General features: G+C 39.3%; 1 pseudogene; it reads right to left on the reverse strand.

Annotated features, from left to right (window-relative positions):
* Positions 1 to 4,696: 4,696 nt before the first annotated feature.
* The window catches only part of LOC143411409 (protocadherin-8-like), a 134,238-nt pseudogene continuing 116,037 nt past the window's right edge, over positions 4,697 to 22,897 (reverse strand).

Genomic DNA, 22,897 nt, shown 5'->3' on the forward strand with positions numbered 1-22,897 from the left:
TTAGAAATAAAACAGAGTTTAAAACCCAAAATGAGGAAAATCAAAATGTTATACGGCAATATGCTTAAAATGCAAACAACATTCATTATTAGGGAACTAGTTTTCCAGCTGTTAGCTTCTTTTTTCTTTCTCTGGTTTTTCTGCCAATGATTTGCACCTCCACCTGCTGGCACACTGAGGAAGTGAAGTGGAAATCAAATTCAAGCAAGTCCATTAAATTATTTGCTGAAATCTTTAATACAGGTTTGGTGAGAGGAATGAGGGAAGTTACAATCAAAAATGAAATTTCAAAGGATTAGCAGTGTGTTTAATAATCCATTTATTTTCTGGGTTAACCATTAAGGGCGAGATGCAAAAATGATTAAAAAAAATACCTTCATTAAACTTATCTTCTAACTATCAGCTCTTAATTCAATTGCCTTGCCATCACCCATGTGTCATTTTTTCAATAACCCTACTAAAAGTTTTATAAGAAAATGCAGCCAAGAGTTGGAGGATAAACCAAACCATAAAGCAGAACATCTCATTCACGCTCAAAAATAGAAACATCCTCAGGAATGTAAATCGGTCCTAAATTTTTAAAAGACCCATAAAGTAAGGTTTTAAAAACCTATTGAAAATATGTAAAGCAGAACATTAAAAGTATGAACTGCAAACTTTCCAGGTTATAAACTAAGCTCTTCCCCTTTACAGCTTCCCTAGCATTGACCAAATTACTCCAACGTCTCTGTGTCTCAGTTTCCCCATTTGTGAAATGGGATTCAATGATAGTACCTATCTAACAGCATTGTTGTAGGAATTAAGTAAGGTAATATTTTAAAAGCAACCAGAACAATTCCTGGCATACAGAAAGTGATATGCAAATGATTATTAAATAAGTAAAAGGTTCCTGTCAGTAAGAGGAAATGTGATTGTTATTACCAAGAAACTATATCCTCTCAGACTGAACACATTGCCTTGACCACATTATTGTCTGCCACTGAAGCACCTTGAGCTATCATGGACCCAGAAGGTTTGCTTATAATGTTAGGAAGAGGAAGCTGAATTAAGACAAGAATAAGTTGGTAAGTTAAGACAATAATAAACAGTAGGAGTTCCAGTTATTTAATATTCTAAAATAGTTAATTTAACATTAAACAATCCAGGATAATATATTCATTTTAAAATCTTTTAAAAACATTTTAAAACGTTTTTAAGGTGACACTAAAGTTTTCCAGAAAGTACGGGAGTCCAATGGCATTTCAAAAAACAAAGAAAGACACCAACACAAGGCTACCCTAACCTAAAATACAATTATGATCCTACAAAGTTGTCATTCGAGTTGCTGGTTAGCATGCACCTTTCATTCATCCATCCAATAAATGTGTTGATTTTGTTTTATTTTGAGTATATATTTGATGTCAATAATGATAAATGTTATGAAGGAAAACAAAGCTGGATAAAGAGGATGGAGAGTGTCAGGAGGACAGGAAATCTGAGGTATGGAAGATCTCTTTGAGTAGATAGACATTTGATCAAAGGCCTAAACAAAGGCAGGGGATAAACAATGTGGATATGTGGGAAAGCTAAGGGAACAGCAAGGCCCTTAGGTCTGAGATAGAGATAAAACTTGGTGTATTCAACAGACAAGAAAGTCAAAACGTTGATATAAATTATCAAGGGAAAGAGTGAGAACAAATCAGGTGTGAGAAGCAACCAGGGACTAGATAATGTGGGACTTTCTAGGTCATGTTTGATTGATTTACAAACACTCCCCAAAATTCTTTGAAAAGTTTTCAATATAAAGATAGGGTCAAATCCGGGATGGGTTTAAGATTGCTTGGACCAACTCGGGCACTGTGGACATGCCTGTAATCCCCGCTGCTCAAAAGACTGAGGCAGGATGATCTCAAATTCAGAGACAGCTTCAGCAACTTAGCAAGGCACTAAGCAAAGCAGTGAGACCCTGTCTTTAAATAAAATATTTTAAAAGGGTTGGGAATATGTCTCAGAGGTTAAGCACCCTGAGGTTCAATCCCTGGTACAAAAACAAACCAAAAAAAAAGATTCCTTGGACCAGTAGAATATGATGGAAATTAATGGAAATGACAGTGTCATTTCAGGATCTGAGTCATTAAAGAATGTGTGACTTCTGTCTTATTGGATGGATCATTCAGATTTGCAGCCCTGAGCTGCCATGTGACTTTCCTGAGGCTGCCATGTTGTAAGTTGGAAGTCAAGTAAATAGAACATGATCCTCCCTTCCTCTCCCTCATCCACTTTTTTAGACTTTGAGTCATCTCAGTTCACATACCCATTATGTAATGAAACAAACCTTCAGATGACTCTAGCTCCAGCCATCAAATTTTCTCAGCTAAGTCCCCAAACACATTGGAGTATAGAGACAAACCATCTTAGTTCTGAGTCTTGTCCAAGTTGACCCACAGAATCCATGAGCATAACAAAATTATTATTTTAAGTCACTATGTTTGGGGCTAACAGTAGTAACTGGAACACCTTGAGAAGAATTAGGGGTCTTGTTTTAAAAGAGAAGACTTTGTAGTGTTGAGACACAGGTGCTGATCTGCAAAGAGGATCAAGGCCAGTTCTTACACAGAGAACAGGTTGCATTGTCATGCAAAGTAACACAAAAACTCATAATTGATAACGCCTTTCCCTAAGAAGCCCCATCCCAGAACCAGACACCATCAGAGAGAATTTGACCATTTACAGAACATGCATTTCCAGGGAACAAAACCTCAAAATAAGACAGCAGATAAACCAAATAGCATGAGGCTGTGTTGGTGCAGAATTCTCTAAGCAAAGTAAAACCAAACAAAGCCATATATTCATATATTGCAAGCAAATGAAATCCTGACCCCTATGAACTTTATCTATTATGAGAAATAGGTGTTTGTTGTTTAAGCTACCCAGTCTAGGGTATCTTATTACAGTAACCTGAAATGCCTGAGGCACTGCCTTCTATGAACGTATAGATGGGCCACTTGTATAGTTTATTTTTCTGTGCTTCATATAAGTATGACAATGACTTTGAGAGGAAGAGATTGGAAGTCACGGGTTTGAACTTACCCCCTTGCTTTGCAATCATTTGGTAGGATGCTTTCTCCAAGCCCTCTCTACTGATATCAGAACTGCTGTCATTCAATCCTCTGTCTCCTTCTCCACTGTCCTTCACACTAAATTCATCTGGATGTGGATGTGTCCTGATAGTGAAAAAGGAAGAATTACTTTGTTATCCATAAAAAAGGGGTGTTCAAAATTGTCAAACACACTGCTTAGAGATAACGATAAATATTCTGAAATTACCTTAAACATGCAGCAGATTTATCGTCTCCGTAAAGGGTTGGGGAATAAAAAGGAACTGAGATTGAACCCTATTTAAAAGGAGAGGAGAGTAGCAGTTAATAATATTTCACCCTTAGATATGGAAACTGACAGAGAGGGCCCTGCATCCCTCATCTGAAATGCTTCAGGATGGCAGCATTAACCCTGAGGGAGGACTGCATTCAACCCAAGGGAAATTGTCATGGGCAAAAAAAGAGAACAGACATGGGCCTACACCAACATCTGACTGTCAGGGCCCCTTCTGCTTTCATCTGTGGAGCACTTTTCTTCTTTAACCCCCGCCCCATTAGCCATTTGAAGTCCCAAATGTGATCAGCACTAAATTTTCATAAGACGACCCCCACACACACACATGAATGTATTTTCGGGACATACAAAGAACTCAAAAAGGTTAACACCAAATAAAATGAATAACCCAATCAAATAAATGGGCAAAGAAACTAAACAGACAGTCCTCAAAAGAAGAAATACAAATGGTCAACCAATACATGAAATAAATGTTCAACATATCTAGCAATTAAAGAAATGCAAATTAAAACTACAGAGAGATTTCATCTTACTCCAGTCCGAATGGCAATTATCAAGAATACAAGTAACAAAAAAAATGTTGGGGAGGATGTGGGGAAAGGGAATGCTCATACATTGTTGGGGGAAGAGGAATGAAAAGAGAAATTCAGTAGATTAGACAAAGGAGAAAGAAAAGGAGGATGGGGGATAGGAATAAAATAGATAGTAGGAAAATCTGAGATAATTTTCCTAGGTACACATGTAAAAAAGACCTAAGTGAATCCCACCATTGTGCCCACCTACAAGAATGGGGTTCTAATTAGAATAATATATATTCAATGCTTGCATAATTTTATAAAAACGGATTCCACTGTCATGTATAACTAATAAAAATAAAGAACCAATAAAACAGAAAAAGAAAAAACAAAATCAGGGGTGGGGGTAGTTAATGAGGACAATAAGAGAGCTGAAATGTGCTCTCTCTACCTGAGCCTGTGAGATTCTGGTCCTCTCCCCAAGAGAGGAACACCAAGACGCTCCGCTATCCCTATTCCTGGAAATTCCTGCAGACCCGACACCCTGGACCTCTGAAGAAATGGAAGGCAGCCATGACCCCATGAAGAAGCTCAACTTGAAGCCCTGGGAGTCAGCTCCTAATACTCTGCAACTTTGGCCAGCTTGGTCTCTTCTCGCCTGACACCCACTTGGGCAGTGTTCACAAAGCCTATTCCTCCATGTCCTACCCTCTCCCTTGCAGAAACAAGTCACAATGACTATGGCCACTAGCAAAAGGCCACAGCCACTGGCCCAAACACCGACCCACACTACGGAGAACTCAGATTGCCTAGCTGTTCCCTGAGCAGTGTTTCTCCAGACTGTTCCTTCCGCTCCCTCTAGTGGCGGCGGCGGCACCAGCACCACTTTTCCGCCAGGTGGCACTGGATCCGTGGGCACTAAAAGTTGAGTGGCGGTGCGTGATATGATAGGCCTGCTTCCATCTCACCTCGACGACCGCGGTCAGCGGGCCAGAGGGCTGAAAGGACAGGTGGTGCTGCAGGGACAGTTCACGGATAACCAGGTGCAGGGCTAAAACCCGGAAACTGCTGTCACTGCAGAGGAGGTTGTGAGCCAGTTCGGCGTTGAAGCCTTCGTCCTGGTTTCTGCCTGCAGTTTTGTCACTAGGTAGCCTAGAGGCACGCCTCGGGGCAGAGGTAGCTGGGCTGAGCCATCGAAGAGCATCAGGGCCACCGGGTGGAGCGCGTGGTCGTTCTAGTCTCCCACCTGCAACAGCACTACTGTAGCGGTGGAAAGCCGCCGTCTAGCGCCTCCAGTACCAGCGCCTCATTTCAGCCAGCTCCTCGCTGTCAAAGCACCCTCGAGCACGCAATTCTCCAGTGACTGTGTCCAAGGAGACATGGGTGGATACGGAGTCCTTGGCGCGGCCCATCTAGTCTTCCAACAGCGGTAGGTGACCTGGCCGTTGTGGCCCAGGTCCGGATCCCGGGCGATCACCATAGCCAGGTAGGCACTAAGCGGGTTGTTCTCAAGCACCCACATCTCATAGACTGGCTGTGTGAAGACAGGCGCGCTGTCGGTTCTCGTCGCCCACAGGCACGCTGTAAGGCTTCACGGTGAACAGTGGGGGCGCGCCGTGGTCCTCTGCCACCAGCCTCAGGTAGTACTCTGTGATGCGCACTCTGTCCAGCAACGCCTTTGTAACCACCGACTAGTTACCCAGAGGGCCGGCTGCAGTCGGAAGTGCTTGTGCCCATAGAGGGCGCAGTGCACCTGCCCGTTAGAACCCGAGTCCCTGTCCGACGTGCTGACCAGAACCACTGAGCTCGCGCGCGCTCACCCTTTAGGCGCCAAAGAGGTTGCTGCGCAGGCCTGGAGAGCCCCAGCCCCTCTGACAAGGTCGCAGCTGCTTTCCGGAGCGCGGCAGCGGTGAAAGACGAGGTGACTGGTTCTCCGGTTGGCGAGCGGAGTGATAGCGATGTCTGGAGCGTTGTCATTGACATCACGGATGAGCACGATGACCTTGAAGGTGGCGACCCGAGGACCAGGATTGCAGTCCTGCACCTGCACGTCCAGATCATGGGTGTCCTGGCATTCGTAGTCCACGGGACCCACTAGGATGAGGCGACCGGAGCCCGGGTCGAGCCGCAAGAGGCAGCTCACTTTGGGTGGGTTGCAAGCACGGAAGGAGAACACCCGCCATTGGGGCACTCGTGGGGGTCCGCCGTGTCCAGGTCCAGAAACAATAAGCCCACAGGGGCGTCCTCCACCGCGCCCTGAGGGAAGGCTGGGCTGTGGTCACTGGCGTCCAGCACACTCACACTGAAGAGTTGCAATGGCAGACCTCAACCAGCGGCCCCCCTCCTGGGCCAGGCCACTGGCTCTAGGCTGTAAGCAGCCTGACTTCCTCGCATTGGGCACCGCCAACACACGTCTGCAGCTCCACTTGGAACGGGCTGTGTGGCTCAGCTAGTCGCACACTCTGCAGCCCATTGGCACCCACGTTCTCGTCCAATGACACTTGCCACACAGTTATCCATCTATGCTGCATTGTCATGGCCACGTCCTTGTCCAATGGTACAAGCCAATGGCGCTTCCAGGGGGATGCGTGTGCCCACCGCGGCTCCCTCTGACACCTCCACTGGAATCTGGGCCCTGGGAAAGCACAGCACGTGGTCGTTGACGTCCCTCACCTCCACCTCCACGTGCACCAGCCAGAATTGCTCCTATGAGAAGCTGACCACATGGAACACCAGCACACACCGAGGGGCCTGGCCACATAGTCGCTAATGGTCCAGGCCTACATCCCCGACAGTCAGCAGCCTGTCACCCTCGGGCACCGAAAGCAGAGAGCTGTTGAATTGCTTCGTAAGTCAGAACTGGATAGGCACCTTGCTCTGGGAATTAAACAAAACGTGGTAAAAGAAAACATCGATGAAGGTGCACGGGGCTTCTTCGTCATATGTGAGGAAATGACAGTTTTGGTGCAAGAGCCTTACACTAGTAACAGCAAGATAAGCAGCAAGTACTCCAGTCCAACCCCTTGTAAAGTGTCACCATGAAATCTGAGCCTCCAGAAAGTCATCTTTGTTCCTCAAAGAGAAAAGCCAATGGCAAGTTCTGTGCTTAGACTTCAGACCTCTCAAGCCCTCCTGAGTGGGAATGTGCAGTCAGGAGACACTTGCTCCCTTAAACACATCTAATCATTAAATCCTCTCTGCTGTGTAATTGCTTTTCTCTGCCCCAGGCCTAAACATGCTTCTGTAGAACCCCAATGGAGGTGGTTATATAGACAAGAGAATGCAAATAAGCATCCGTTCAGGCCAATCTCAGGAGTCCCCAAACTACTGGGTCACACTGCTCCCCTAAAAAGACTCACAAAAGGGCCTGGAGAGATGAAGAGAGGCTAGAGCCATGTAGGGGGTCATTAAGAGCCCACAGACAGTTTGCACTATACAAATATGTCCTGCTTGATTCACCCAGGTAACTACTCTATTGCTTTGATAGTAAGATCAGGGGATCTGCAGCCTCTTTATTCCCTCCTAAGCTGGTACCTTTTACCTCTTCTTCAGAGGTACAGTTGCTCTTCTCCTTTACTATTTGAGATGAACATATATGCTCAGTGTAATGCATCCTTGCCACACAGTTATCTACCTATGCTGCGTTGTCATTGCGTGTATTGAAGGCTTTGGGGGCAACAGTTTCTCCAGAGCAAGGCAATGTCTAATCAGGGGAGAACCAATTTCCAAAGTAATCATCTGAATAGCTTTTCTATAGCAAACAAACTATTAATGATGATATTTCATTCCCTTCATCTCCTTTTATGTCCATAGCTACTTAAATGTGAGGAATCAGTGTCAGGGAGGTTTGTCAGTCACAAACTATTGTAAGAGATGGTTAAGGGTGAGAGAAAGACTTAGGGAAATATATTGCAGTCGGACTTGTTAGAAAATGGCTGCAGACCAATTATTTTTTAAAAGCCTTTGGCTGAAGAAAACCACGGGTGGCCTCATAGACTGAAGGCTAAAGAAACATTAAACCATCTGTCTAAAGCACATAAATAGTCCTGTGTTAACTTCTCTTTATGTGTGAAGTGTTCTAAATGCTAAGCAGTCCCACGTGTTAATGATGACATTGTTCCTCATGCCACAGAGTCATCATCAGTACACAGTGCTCTTTAACCAGTCATCTTGAATCAGTGAACAGGCTGAGTTATTAACATTCCCAAGTTTTTCTTGGCTCCTCCATTCTTGCAGGGACATGTCAGTAAGTGACTATTTTTTTTCTTTCACTCTTATGTAGGAATTGGTTTTTATTTTAGCACCAAGACCTATGAATCCCATTCTGAAACTGAGCCATCTTTGATGAGATCATTAATTTTCAGCGGTTTTAAATTAGCAGAGCATTTGGCAATCACTTTCATGCTAAGTTCCAATAACTGATATGTGAGAGAAGTACAGTGGGAAGCAGGAGTTAATTTTGGTATGATACTCTGAGATCCTTAAAAAATGGGTGAGGGGGGCTAGAACGCAGTTTATTCCAGACTTTTAATTTTGCACGATAAAACATCAATCTGAAAAAAGAAACAGCTCTACTTCAGCACTAGAAAGATCAGATTCATTTTAAGCCTGTATACTCAACAGCATATTAGACTGTTTTCTTTCTTTGAATTGAATATCCAAAGGAAGTTCCTTATTATTCAGCCTCTGTATCTCAGGGAAAATAAGGTCCCTTTACTAAGCATCTCAATTCGTACATATCTTTTAACTGAAAACTGAAACTGCTTCAAATATTCCCTTAGAAATTGCATGCTTCCATATACATTAGCCAGGAGAGGGACCCATTTAACCACAGTCCAAGTCTCTTCTTCCTTATCTCAAACAATTCCTGCCAGGTTTGGCCTTTGCTAGTTTTCAACATTGCTGTTGCCATTTATGATCAGAAAAACTATTCAGGATACTGAAAAGGAAGAAGAGTCCAAGACTCCATCTAAAGAACATCAAAAGATCCAGATAAAATATGAAAAGGGCAGGCAATCAAACATTACTTCCACAATGCTAAACATCTGGAAGCTTCTGTTTGGAAACATCCAGTGATGATGTTTAAATGCTTGATTGCATTTTCCCCCACTTTTCCTCCAGCTGTTTAGCATCATGTAGACCATCCATGGTGAGGAATATGCTATGCTGTTAGTGATTCATTATTAGGACTATTATTGTTTTGTAGCAAACAACCACCTTATTAAAACATTGCTTTATGAATGAAGGACAGCTGGGATTTCAGGAAAGAGACATTTTCTGAGGCAAAAATCAGTTATGTGCTGGTAGGGTGACAAGCTGAATAATATAGAAACTGTATGATCAGTCCCCCTAGGGATGTGTCATCCGGAAGCTGTGTTTACAGCCCCAAGCTGCTGGTACTCTCATGTTCCATTCTCTTGGTTCTGTTAGATAAAAAATCTGTCTCAATATTAAAGGCACCGTGGCAGAAATTTGCTTTATGTTGCTTTTTTCCCATTTGCCAGTATATTTCCACACTGTAAGTGCATAAAATATATTTTGATCTCTGTTGGAGTCAAAGATAAAGTGAGACAAACAACTGGGTCAAGAGGAGACCAACATGTAAATAAAGCAACAATATGTTCCTCTTGTGCAGTTCGTTTTTATAAAGAGAGGAATTGGTGAACTCCCTCCAGAGTTCACCTTTGTTCCTGGGGGCAGAGGGTGGGGGGAGCAAAAAATGTGCTAGTGGATTCCCAAAATGTCAACATATCAGATGCATAACACAAGATTTACATTCTGATAATTTAAATGAAAGGTTTTCTATTTTGCTGAACACATAACATCAATGTGCCTCTCTTTACACATGAGAGAACCTTGAATATAAAGTTACTTTCATCTATAACATGGAGGGGAAATTAGCTTTCTAATTTAGAATAGTGTCTGTGCCCTTGAAACCTTCTTCTTTCCTGTTTACATAATAATATATGTTTGGGGGAAAATTAAGCCATAGGAAATTGCTCTTGAGCAAATTTGGCTGGCTTATTGTGTCCATGTGTCAGAGAAAGCACCAACTTTTACAGGATCCTGAACTAATACTTCCCTAGGCCAGAAACAGTTTTAGTGTCATTTAGAAAAAAAAAAATCATTCTATGTTCTATGCTGATACACATTTTCGTTTCTCAATTGAACAAACATTCTGAAGCGGAATGAGTAAGGTATTATCAAAAGCAATGCTGCTGTCTTCAAGGAGTAAGTTCCAGAAATTGAAGCAATTAAATCTGTTCGAAAGAAAACAAATCAATCTAACAGCCTTGTATTTTTCTTTTTGAAAATCATACCTTGAAAAAATTAAAGTCAATCATTAGTGGTATAACCCTCCAAAACAGAGAAACTGTCTTAAATTATCTCATAAGAAGTATCATTCGCTCATATTCCTGTTACCCCATTACATAATCAGTTTGTTTTTAGGGCTTGACTGTGCAGCCATTTATAAGAAAAAATATTAGCAAATTGCTGGTCTTTTTTGGAAAATCATTTTAGGAAAAATAATTCAGCCCTGCAGTCAGCCAAAATAAATCTACAAATATAGCATAGAAACAAATGATATTTTATCAACTACTCAAGTGCTTTATCCCAGAGAAAAATCACAGAAATCCACCAGAGAGTATCAACACTAATCACAAGTTCCCCCTTAACATAAAATAAGCATCCAAATGGTGTACTCTTCACTTAGAAAAAAAGTTTCCCATAAGGATCATCATGTTAATAAAGATATCATCAAAACTATATAATCTCCAAATTCTACATAAAACTATTAATTTAAATTACTGATTTTATTAATATCTCTGCATGAAGGAAATTAAATGAATAATGAAAAACATTTTACTGTTTTGGTCCAACTATGCCTCAAATTCCAAGTGAGGCAATGAGATTGACTTTGCCCCTTGACCTTCAGTTATCAGCTAAAAGATCAAACTTTGTGTCCCTCTCACCCTGAAGGGAGGAGGGTCCCCCACACACCTATACACACCAGAGAATACAGTAAAGCAAGGAAAAAATAAAGAGAAGTGACTGAGAAGCAATTTTTATCTGTGCTTATTTTAATCCTCCTCTACTGTCCTCTAAGCTGAACCCCTCTTTTTCTACTCAGCACAAATGTTGGTATCCACCACTAATTACAGCACTTTCAGGCCTTTTATCAACAGCTATTTGATCACATATTGATGATACACTAAAATACACAGCCTTGTTACAAGAAAAACTTAAACATTCACCATCAGAATACAGAGATGGTCACAAGTGCCAAACAACACAGTTATATCAAGTACAAATGAGAAGTGATCTCAGAGTTTAAAAAGTTTAGACTATAGTCTTAGAATTGCCAGGGATGGAAAGAACCTGGGAGTCATGTGAATAAGACATGGAGAAGTAAGTACAGGCACAGAGGAGTACAGGCACCAAGTAGACCAGTTGACTAGAATGAATGGCTCAAGGAGGACATTATGTAGAACAAGTTTAAATGTGTGGCACTATTGAGGAAGACTTTGATGCTAAGGTAAAAAATTGTCAATACTTCCAAAGCAGCAGTGATAAAACACTGTGGTTTATGGAGCAAGAGCTTGTTGATGTGTATTTTATTATAATAAATAATGTATCTAATTGCCTTCCCTAAATATTGATGAAGTTCTCAAAAGGAATTGCATTTTATTTAAAGCTTCAAATCAGCATCCAACACAATGATTGGCTCAGAATAAATATTTATTAAATGACTTATTAAGCCATTATTGTATGGTATACACCTTCTGCTTACCTCAAAACTTACTGGGCAGCCAGATGAACTAGAGAGACTGGAAGCAAAGAGATGACCAGTGAAGTTTCTTGGCAATCTAGGTACAAGATGTCAAAAGCCTGAACAAAGAGTTGGAAGAAGTATTGCAAGAAGATCTGAGGAACATTGCAGTGGAAAAATTGGTAGAACTTCAAGACAGATAAGTTCTAAGGGGTTGATAAGATGAAACAAATAAGTTATTTTAAACAAAAAAAAAATGGTCACACTTTCTCAAATCTCCTAATTACAAAGAAAAGCAGTATTTCCAAATAGAATTCCCAATGGTTCCTTATGCTCATTAGCTAAATGACCAAAGACAGAAGAATTTCATCTTTCCAAACCTCAATGTCTTTAGGTAAGAATACCTTCTTTGAAGAGTTGCTTTGAAATTTAAATAATATAGGAAGAAAAAGAAGTTCAATGCTTAACACTTCGTGGAATCTCAAAAGACAACTGTGTTCTTTGTTATAGACATTTGCACATTATATTATGATCTATTTCTTTAAGGGTGTATTTATTATCCCCCCAGCTTATACCATTTCTGTGAAATACCACATAAGATCATTTGAATTCAAAACTGAAGAACCATAAGCTTGGTGTCTAGAATGGTTATATGAGACTTCTATAATAAATGAAACTTATTGAATAATATACTTGAGACTTTGGTCCTGCCACATGTTACAAAACTGGTGTCTTGGGTTAGCTTCAATACTGACCAATCAAGAAATGTAGGACACTTGTTTTTGCCTGCTCAGCTTCCAGTTTTCTTTTGAGAAGCCATCTGTTCACCAAGTCCATCCATGTAAGTAGGATAGATAGACTCCCCACCCTTGATGCTAGGAAGGTGACCTGACCCACGCTTAGCCAAATTAGAACATTTCATCCTACTAGCTTCAGTGATTGATTTAGGCAGATGCAAAGTGTCCCAACTCAAGTCATTCAGAGAGTTGCCAAAATCAGAAAATATAAACTGGGATGTGAAACCACTAGATTTAGAGTGCTTTACTGAGAGTAAAGTCAACGTTCTGCAAAAAAAAAAAAAAAAAAAAAAGCCAAGATAGCATTGAGCACTTATATCCAGCCATTCTTGATCACTTACTGAACTTTTCATTGACATAAAACAATGAGTTCCACTATTATGTTGAAGCCAATCAGTAGTTAGTTGCTTCTCTGAAATTATCAGTAACAGACCCTCGCCTGAGTAAATCAGTTAAAGGGATACATGGAAGAGGTCAGTGGGGACCTACAGATGGTAAGTTGAAAGGTTGACCTGCATTCTTGCTATATGTTTGCACAGCTGCTGGGAAGTTGCTACTTCTATTCTGGGACTCAGATCATGTGTCTATTAAAGCCAGAGAACAGGGGGTCAGAGATTAGGAGGGCTTGACTACATTTACAAGAAAAAGATAGTCTTCAACTTAACATTGGTTCCTCTGAAACAGAAAAAGACAAAAATATAATATCACTAAAATAGACTCTTCTGACAGAGGTCAACACGAGGGCTAAGAGTTGAGAATCTTGGTAGATAAGGCAAAAATTTCTCCATCAAACTCAAGTGAGTGCAAGAAAATAAAAACAAAAATAATCAAGAAGAGTGAGGCCTCACAAGACTAGACTCCCCACATTCACTTCCAAACTCCCCTAAGTACGGCATAGCTAACTGAAGAAAAATGACAATAGCCTCACAGTAAAAATCCATACCTTGGAATGAAGGCTAGAAGCAAAGGGACATATTCGCTGTGATTCCCATTAAAAAAAAAAAAAAAAAATTGCTCTAAATGTCTCTGACAGGACCCAGATGGAAGTCGTTTAAACTGAAAAAAATTCAAACTTGTTGCTCAGAGTAGGAATCCCTAGGCCAGGAGTAAATCCAGACCCTTCCCCCAGCTTTGATTGTGGAGTTGATAAGTGCAAATACTAAACATTTACCCGGCCAAAAAAAAATGGGGGGACTCTCATAGCACTGAACCCCCAATTTTAAAATGGCCTGAGATCTTGGTGAAACCCCTGAAATATTGTTCCTAATGCCCAGCTCCCATGTGGTCACACAGGACAAAGGTCAAGAAATACCATCCCCATGACCAGGATCTAGGGAGGCTACAATGGCTGACCTCAGAACATGTACCTCAGTCAGGGTAGGAAGTCCTTGCATCTCCTGGCCAACAAGACATGCTATGGATCATGACCATTAGGTGAAGGTTTCCCTTTTTTAAGTGTCATTTTTTTTTACTTGCAGTTATCTCTGATTAGATGTGTGAGTGAGGTTTCAATGGATCACACAGGTTGGCAGATCATGAGGAATCTCACCTACTCCTGACAGATAATGGTGCAAATCCTCCCAGGATCTGGCTTGTTGCAGGACTCAGTGATTGCATCAGTCTGTGAGCTTCCTTCAGGAAACTGGTTAAGTTGCCCACTGGTGGCAAAAAAAAAAAAAAAAAAAAAAATATCCTGGTTAGCCAGGACCAAGTTCAGGAGCAGAAATCTGGATTATTTACCTTTCCCTCTGAGACACTTGTTCTGATAAATGCACTCACCCTTGATTTGAAGCATTCTGTGTCCAGTGGTACTTATCCGTCCCTTGTCTTTGTTTCTCAACCAGTCATTGGATGTCTCTGCTGACTCATTTTGTGTCTGTAACACTGCTGTCAGCCTGCAGATGAAGATTCCATTCAGTTGACTCACCTGCCCTTCCAAAATCCTCTTCCCTTGTCCTTTAATTCAAGGCAGACAAGGCCCCCCCTCAAGCCTGAGATGCACCTCTTATCTGGTTTCTCTTGTTCTTGGCTCCCTTATTCAGGACAGCTGACAGGTTTACAAAATAGCTTCTGTCTCTCACCGATTCCTCATCAAAAGAGCCCGAGGGAAGGGATTTGGGGCCCTTCTCAGACTGAGAGAGCAAAGGAGAGCCTGACCCATCCAAAAAACAGTGAGCCAATACGTCATCTCTTGTTCCATCTTCTCATGAAGGACAAGGCCATGTGGGCTTTTAAATCTCCTAGATCAATTTAACTATCAAACCCCTGTCGGGGAATGGTGATAGGTGTAGAATTCTCAAGTGATTCTGATTGCTTTCAGCGTCTGCGCCATTCTCTTTTAATAACCGCCATAAACTGAATACCTATTAATAATAGATTTTTTTTTCCTTTTGGTGATGTGAAGACTGTAGAGCAGCCCTTTACTAAATCAAAGGTTAAATTCCAAATTTATCACAAACTTTAAATACTTTATAAATCTTAAGGGGCTGTTAGATAAAAAATACCATTGCATCATTTCCAGATCAAAAACTTTAAGTTATCCTCATTACTTCTAGAACAAGAAGAGCCCCTCCATGAATTCAGCCCTATCTTCCCACAACTCTCCTTCTTCTGATTTAAGGTATGGTTCCACCAGACGATCCACATTTCCCTGGAACTGCATCATTCATTCCCACCACTGTGTCTTAGCTCATGCTGTCCTGTGACCTCAGTGCAATTCCTGCCACAAATGCTGTTGAGTGCTGTACAAAAACAGTCTTTAAAACAGTGTTTTTCAAACCTTAATGTGCCTGAAATCACCTGAGGATCTTCTTAAAATGAAGATTCTGATCCAGTCTGTTGGAATAGGGTCTTAGATCTGCATTTTAATTTTTTTTTTAAAGAAAGAGTGAGAGAGAGTGAGAAAGAGGGAGAGAGAGAGAATTTTTTTAATATTTATTTTTTAGTATTTGACGGACACATCATCTTTGTCTGTATGTGGTGCTGAGGATCGAACCCAGGCCGCACGCATGCCAGGCCAGCATGCTACCACTTGAGCCACATCCCCAGCCCCAGATCTGCATTTTAAACAGTGCTATACAGCACTGTAGCATCTCCAATTCTGCCCTCCCAACAGCTAGAATTTAGATGTTATTTGAAGGCCAGGTCTTTGGGAAGTGTCCACTCACTGCTGATGCAACTCTCCTACTGCACTTATTAGACCTCTACCTTATCTTATAGGTAGGCTTCAAATAAATGTGTGGTGTGCACAATTATTCTTGTAAGCTTGATTGTATACCATAATTTCATAAGAAGGAGACATCGGACTTTCAGAAATCACAACAGCGTCATGTTCAATGTGGTTGTTATTTAATAAGTGTCACTGATTGAGATGAGACCAGATAAACCTGAATGATTGTTGTGTCTCCCTTCAAAGGGCACGTGTAAAACAGACCCAGACCGGGTATCAGGGAAAGCGCCTGGATAAAGCAGTGGTTAAGAGTGAAGACAGATGACGTGAGTTCTAATCATGTCCTAACAATGTGGGTTCAGACAATTCTCCTAAATTCTCTAAGTCTCAGTTTTGTTGTCTTTTGTCAAATAGCAATAGTATGACTTAGCAGGATTATTCTAAGGTTTCAGTTGGAGATCAGAAGTAAACAAGACAGTGTTTATGGAGGATTCAGCATGATGCCTGCTGCACAGCAAGTGATCTAGAATAAATATGAGCTTTAATTATTAGCTGGCATGACAGTTCTTTAAGATTGTCAGGAAAATTCTAACACAGGTTTTAGATTCCTTTAATCATTTTAGAGCTATTCTTACACACCTCCATGGTGACTCCACCGTTCTCTTTAAAGCTGAGTATAATCACAAATACAGTTTGTAAGGGTTAACAGCCACCAGTTACTGCCTTCTTCCTGAGTTGTAGAGTCAATTCCAATGCTATAAACTTACATAAAAGATTTCTAAAATGCAGTCTGTAAGGTTACCACAGCAACCGCTAGATGTCATCTTTAGAATGTCCCTCGGCTTCACATTCTGTTGGAAAAGGAGTTATAAAGTATATACTCTAAATAATTGCCTTGCCTAGAGTTTTAAAGAGTAATCATAAGTATTCATGCATCGACATAAGAAAATATGCAATCGCAGCATATATTATGAAATGCACACGGTAAAGGGACGAGACTCATTCCATATTAATTTCTTCTTTCTTTGCAAATGTTAGCATAGCTTTTTCTTTAGAAATTGGTGAATCACAATTAAACTTGCATTATTTTGGAGAAGTATTCTTTCATTTTTATAACTAATTTAATACATGCCTAATATGAAAAAGAAAACCTCATATTAAAAACATAGATATATCTAAAATTCCACACTAAAACATAATAGCTGTCAACATTTTGGTCATATATATTAGGGAGGAACATTTTATAAATACATAAACATATGTGTATGCACAATATGCATTTATAGAGATACATACATGCACACAAATATACCTACGTATTTAACAAAGTATTTGTTTTTGCATATACCTGCAAAGAACTTATCCTTGCTTTTGAATGTGGCCTGTTCTTTTTTTCTTAGTCCTATAGTAAGCTCTTTCATGTTAATAAATACTCCATTTATGTATGATATTTCAAAATGCACTCTACTGTCATGTATAACTAATTAGAACAAAAATAGATAAATAAATGCTCTTGTATAGGGTCATTTGAAAAGTTCCTTAGAATTTTTTTATGCATAGCCCATATACATTTAACCATCCCTTTGCTACTGAACAGTTTAAGTGTTAGGATTCAATTTTGGGTGGGGGGACAGAAAATTCACATGCAGATACTATATGTGATTCAGCTAGTTTAAAGTTTATTTTCAGTCATGCAAACTTAATTAAGGCTTTTGTGGGGTGATTCTCATAGTGCAAGGACTTAGACTCTTTGTATCTCACTGTCCCACATGTGTGATAACTCATGTTCCAAAATGTGTGTGCTTTATACCCAACCATCACATCCACAATCTAGGAATCTGGAAGGAAACATGTCAAAGAAAAGTGTGGCCCTGCAAGGAGATTTCTAGAATTCACATATATTTCTAATAGCCACAAAATAGTTATAAGGGAGGACAGAGACATCTAATGCTTTAGTCACTGGCCACATACCTATTCACAAACCAGGATTTTTGTTGCTGAGAAAGAAGAGACAGAATAATGGGGGGCGGGGGCAGTCATTTAGCTTGTTTCTAATTTTTGTTATTGTTAGTAATGCTAGGATGAACATTCTTATAGACATATCCATATACACATCTCTAATGCTTTCCTAGGAATAGATTGCCAGAAGGTGAATTACTCAATCTAAGGATATGCCACATTTTAAGAGTTTTAATATGTATTGCTGAATTGCTCTGCAGAAATATTGTACCAATTTCTACCTTTGTCAGCAATGCAGGTTGGGAAGAGAAAATGCTAACATGAGATTCAACCTAATTTGATTGTTCAAAGATTCCATACCTCCTGCAAGGAAGATAAAGATCCCAGCACCTCTGGAAAGCCAGAGATTGAGAAGATTTCAGGGGAAAAAAAAAACAAAAACTCAGTGCCTTTTTCAATCTAATAACATCAAAGGAAATGCAATTTAAGGCCTAGAAACGGAAAGGACATTGTTATCTTTGATTCGTGAAAATATTTTAAAAGGGATGCATGAGAAGAGAAACAACATAGTACAGAGGAAATCATTGAATTTAGTGCCAAAATATCTGGGTTTGACTCCCATCTTCTAATTTATGATGACTCTAGGCAAGCTATTCAACCTCTCTGAGGCTCATTTTCTTTAATATAGAAATGAGGCAGTTAATGCCTGTCTCCTGCTTTTGTGAAGTTTAAATTTGCTAATGTGAAAAGGTTTAATCATAGTTGTATTTGAATTGAAACTTGCCCTCTCCTTAAATTTTATGATATTACTATTCAATATTTTATATTCTCTATAACTATTTGGAGGTAAGTAATAAATTATTTTCCTTCAATAAAAAGACTCATTCAAAGAGGAATTCCCCTAGGCTTTATTTTTGTTGTTGTTTGGTAATTTTTACTATTAAAGGCTATTCATTTTTAATCAAGTTTTACATAGCATAAAAGGCATATATTATCAGGGTACAGCTCAATGGAGTATGGCAAGTATGTATTTCCATAAAATTTTCGCCTTAATCAAGATTTAGAATAATTCTATCACCCCCAGAAAGTGCCCTCAATGCTAATCTGCATCCATCCCACTCTAGGAAACCCCTGATCTGAATGTTATCACTATACATTGGTTTGACCTGTTTTCAATTTTTATGTAAATAAAATCGAACAAGTTCTCTGTATCTGTCTTCTTCCTTGCTGTACCATACTTTTTAGATGCATCCATGATGTTCGGTGTGTTTCCCTTTCCTCTGCTTGTATGTTGTTCATTTGTTGTTGGGCATTATTCTACCATATGACTATACCATCCTTTCCCATTCATCTGTGTGAATATTTGAGCTGTTTACAATTTTAGACTCTTATGAATAAGGTGTCTGTGAACATTAGCATTCAACACTTTGGTGAACATGTTTTTGATCTTGAAGAGAGGGAGGATAAATACCAATAAGTGCAATTGCTGGGTAAATCACATATGCTTAATTTTGTAACTACTAGAATATTTTCCATAATGGTGTGACATTTCATGTTCCACCATCCATGTCTGAACCCTCCTGTTGCTCCACAATCTTAACTACGTTTGATACTTAGAGGTTTTTTTTTTTCCTAATGCTTCACATTCAGATAAGTGTGAAATGATATATTGCTATGATTTTAATTTTCAGTTCCCTGATGAATAAAACTATTGAGCATCTTTTCATGTCATCGTGGACCATTCTGAATTCTGTGTGAGTGTGTGTGTGTGTGTGTGTGTTTCCCTTTTAATAGATTGCCTTCTTATTGATTTCTTATTAAGGTGCAAAAGTTCTTTGTATTTTTTTGTGAAGTGTTAAATCTTCTCCCCATTTTAATAGGGTTTTTGTATTCTTATTGTTGAGTTGTAGGAGTTCTTTGTATATTCTGATTACAAGGTTTTTTTGTCAGATATATGCATTGTGAATATTTGTCCTGGACTATGGATTGCCTTTTCATTTTTTAATGGTGTAATTTGAAAAAAATCTTTATTTTGATGAAGTTCAAATTATCATCTTTGAAGTTGATTATTAGTACTTTTTTTATCCTAAGAAATCTTTCCCTATTCTAAGATTACAGAGATATATTTTTCTGCCTTATTTCCTAGAGACTTGAAATTTTTAGTTTGGACTTTTCTATCTGTGACCCATTTTAAATTAATTTTTTATGTGATACAGGGTAGGGGATCAAGGCTAATTCTTTCCCTTATGGATATCTGTTGTTACAGTTCTGTTTGTTAAAAATTCTCTTTCCTATTAAACTATCCTGTTGTCTTTCTCAAAATTGATTGATCATATATGTGTGAGTCTGTTCCTGAATCTTCTATTTTGTTTCACTGATTCTAGGCTAAACTTCTGATAATTCCATATTGTCTTGATTGCTGTAGCATTCTTAGAAAATCATGAAACCAGATAGTATAGATCCTCCAACATTTCTTTTCAAAATTGGTTTGACTAATCTAGGGTATTTTGTTTGTTTGTTTGTTTGTTTGATTTGTTGGATTTCTGTGTAAATGTTAAAGTCAGCTTCTCAATTTCTAGAAAATGACTCTGGAGATTTGGGAAAGGATTGCCTTGAGTCTGTGTTCCAAATTGGAGAAAATGAACATCTAAACAATATTGTGACAGCCAATCTGTAAATATGGTATATCTCTTTGTTTATTTAGAATACTGAAATGTTTTCCTACAGGAATTTACTGTTTTAAATACACAAGAATTTTAGGTTTTTGTTATATTTATTTAAAAGTACTTTATGTTTTTGATACTATGCTAAATGTCTTTTTAAATTTTTTATTTCATGGTTGGTTGTTGCTAACATATGGAAATAAAGTTTTTTTTTAACTTAAGTGTAGCCTAAGACATTATTAAATTTATACACTAATTTGGCTTGTTTATTGTATTTTATAGACTTCTTAGGCTTTTCTATATAGATAATATGCCATTTGTGATTAGAGATAATCTTATTTCTTCCCTCTCAATATTTATCTCTTTTTTCCATTGTCTTCCTTTATTTCACTAGCTAGCCTCTCCAGTATAATATTGGAAAAGGTGGTGAAAGCAGACATCATTGCCATATCCTGGTCTTAGAGGAAATCATTTGGTATTTCACTAATAACTATGATATTTGCTATAGATACATCCAATACGATGATGTTTATTGATTTTGGAAAGTTTCCTTTTGTTTCTAATTTGCTGAGAATTTTTTTCTTTCTTCATTGAGATTATCATATGATTTTTCTCCTTTATTTTGTAGAGTGATAAATTATACCATTTGTAAATGTTAAACCAGCCTTGTATTCCTAGGATCAACCCCACATAGTCATGATATGTTTACTATCTTTTTAAAAATATTACTGGGTTTTATTTGCTAAAATTGGGGGGGGCATGCATTTATGTTAAGTAGGGTCATTATTTATAACTTTCTTTTCTCATGATGTTTTTGAAAGGCAATTAAATTACTGACTGAAATTTCAAATTTGAAATTACTGAAAATTTGAACTTGTTTGCTGTGGATTTTAGGCTGTGAGATGCCATAGTTTTTTCTCATTCGAGTGGATTCATCCCCATACTCTTGTTGCCTCTGTAGATCTTGTCAAAACTTTTTATTTTTTTAGGCTTTATCAGAGCGGGTTTATAATAGATCTTAACACAAGACATAGTTCTTTCTTCTATGGGGCAACCTTTTGGGAGGCTCAAATGCAGAGTCTGGGGTGTTAAGAAGAACTGTCTTCATGTTGAGTCAAAACCTCATCATCTTCTAGCAATGTTCCATCTCTGGCATCTCCAATCTAACAGAGTCCCACAGCAGCAAGCCTCTGTGACCTTGTCTGCACATACATACCCAGTCCTCAGTCATGAGCTCATAGGAACCCAAATAGAGACTTCTTCCTTCCATCTCTTACCACCCAGCACAATTCCTTTTAGCACAATTTCCAATCACTTAAGTAACCCTGGACCCTTATTTCTCCTCTTCAGTTTGGTATGGACTCCAGCTTTCCACATTGAAAACTTAGGCTGAGAGTTGGATGAATACTGAAGGAGATTTTCTCTTCCCTTGGGGATTGTGCTGCTTGTTGTTCAATACCTGAAAACAGTTGCTTCCCATATCTTCCAGTTTTAGCGTCATTTATGACAAAAAACAGAAGTCTGCAGGGCTTTGTTTTATATAAATTCTTTGACTCGTGGCTGCCAGAGGGAAGATATCAACTGCAGGGCAATGACAAAATGAATTTTTTTTTTATTGTCTCAAAGCAGCATTGTAAGCAAGATGGTTGCAGGTTCTATTTGGACATAAAGATCAGTGTTTCTCGAGTCATTTTAAAAATCTAATCTTCTCACCTTTTTATTCTCATAATATTCCATAAAATTACTCTCTAGCAGCCATTTACTGAATTAACAAGAAAAGGCCAGATCAACTGTTCCTCATTACATTCTGGAAAGAAAAATGATGGCAGAAGCTTGGACAGGCAGGAAAACCCACCTGTAGGCCTCACTGAGAGAGATTAGGACAAACCATGTTTGTTTGTTTGTTTGTTTCCTGAAATTAGGCATGCTTGAACAAAAAGACAAGAAAGAAGTTGCAACCTTGAACCATCTTGGAGGCAAGGGATCAGTTTATAGAGACTATATCCAAGTCCTCAATCCTTCCTTCAAGGAGGAAAGCAGAGGAGACCACCACTCTGTCCTCCCATCAACTACCCCACCCCTCAGAATGCCCTTTTCCAATTTGGAGTTCTTTTTCTCAATGTCTCAAGCGTCTCCTGCTATTTATTAACCCAATCCAATACTTAGTAGCTCAAATAACCACCATTTTACCTTCTCTGATTCTGTGGATCAGCAATGTGGGCTGAGCTTAGATGGGTGGTACCTTTTCTGGTCTCATCTGAGGTTGCTCTTGTTGCTATAGTCATCTGTCAGCTCAAATGCAACTTGTTTGTCTCAGCCTCACTCTTGAGTCTGGTGAAGAGTGCTGGCTGTCAGCTAGGCCACGCATCACCAACAGGCCAGAAGCCCTCTTCACATAGTGACTGTATTCCAAAGGTAGCAAAAGATGGGACAAGCCCTAATGAGCAAGCATTTGTTAAGCTTCTGCTTCTATCACATATGCTAATGTCTCATTACTAAAACAAATCACAGAGCCAAGCCCAGAGTCAATGTGGAAGGGACTAAGAAAGTGTGTGGAAAGAGGGAAGTTGAACTCATTGGTGCCATCGCTATGACAATCTATCACAGTTGGGTCCTAAGGCTTATGCATTTGTGTCCTCTTTCTGCAGCAT

This window comes from Callospermophilus lateralis, chromosome 12 (genome assembly GCF_048772815.1).
Source record: "Callospermophilus lateralis isolate mCalLat2 chromosome 12, mCalLat2.hap1, whole genome shotgun sequence".
NCBI lineage: Eukaryota > Metazoa > Chordata > Mammalia > Rodentia > Sciuridae > Callospermophilus > Callospermophilus lateralis.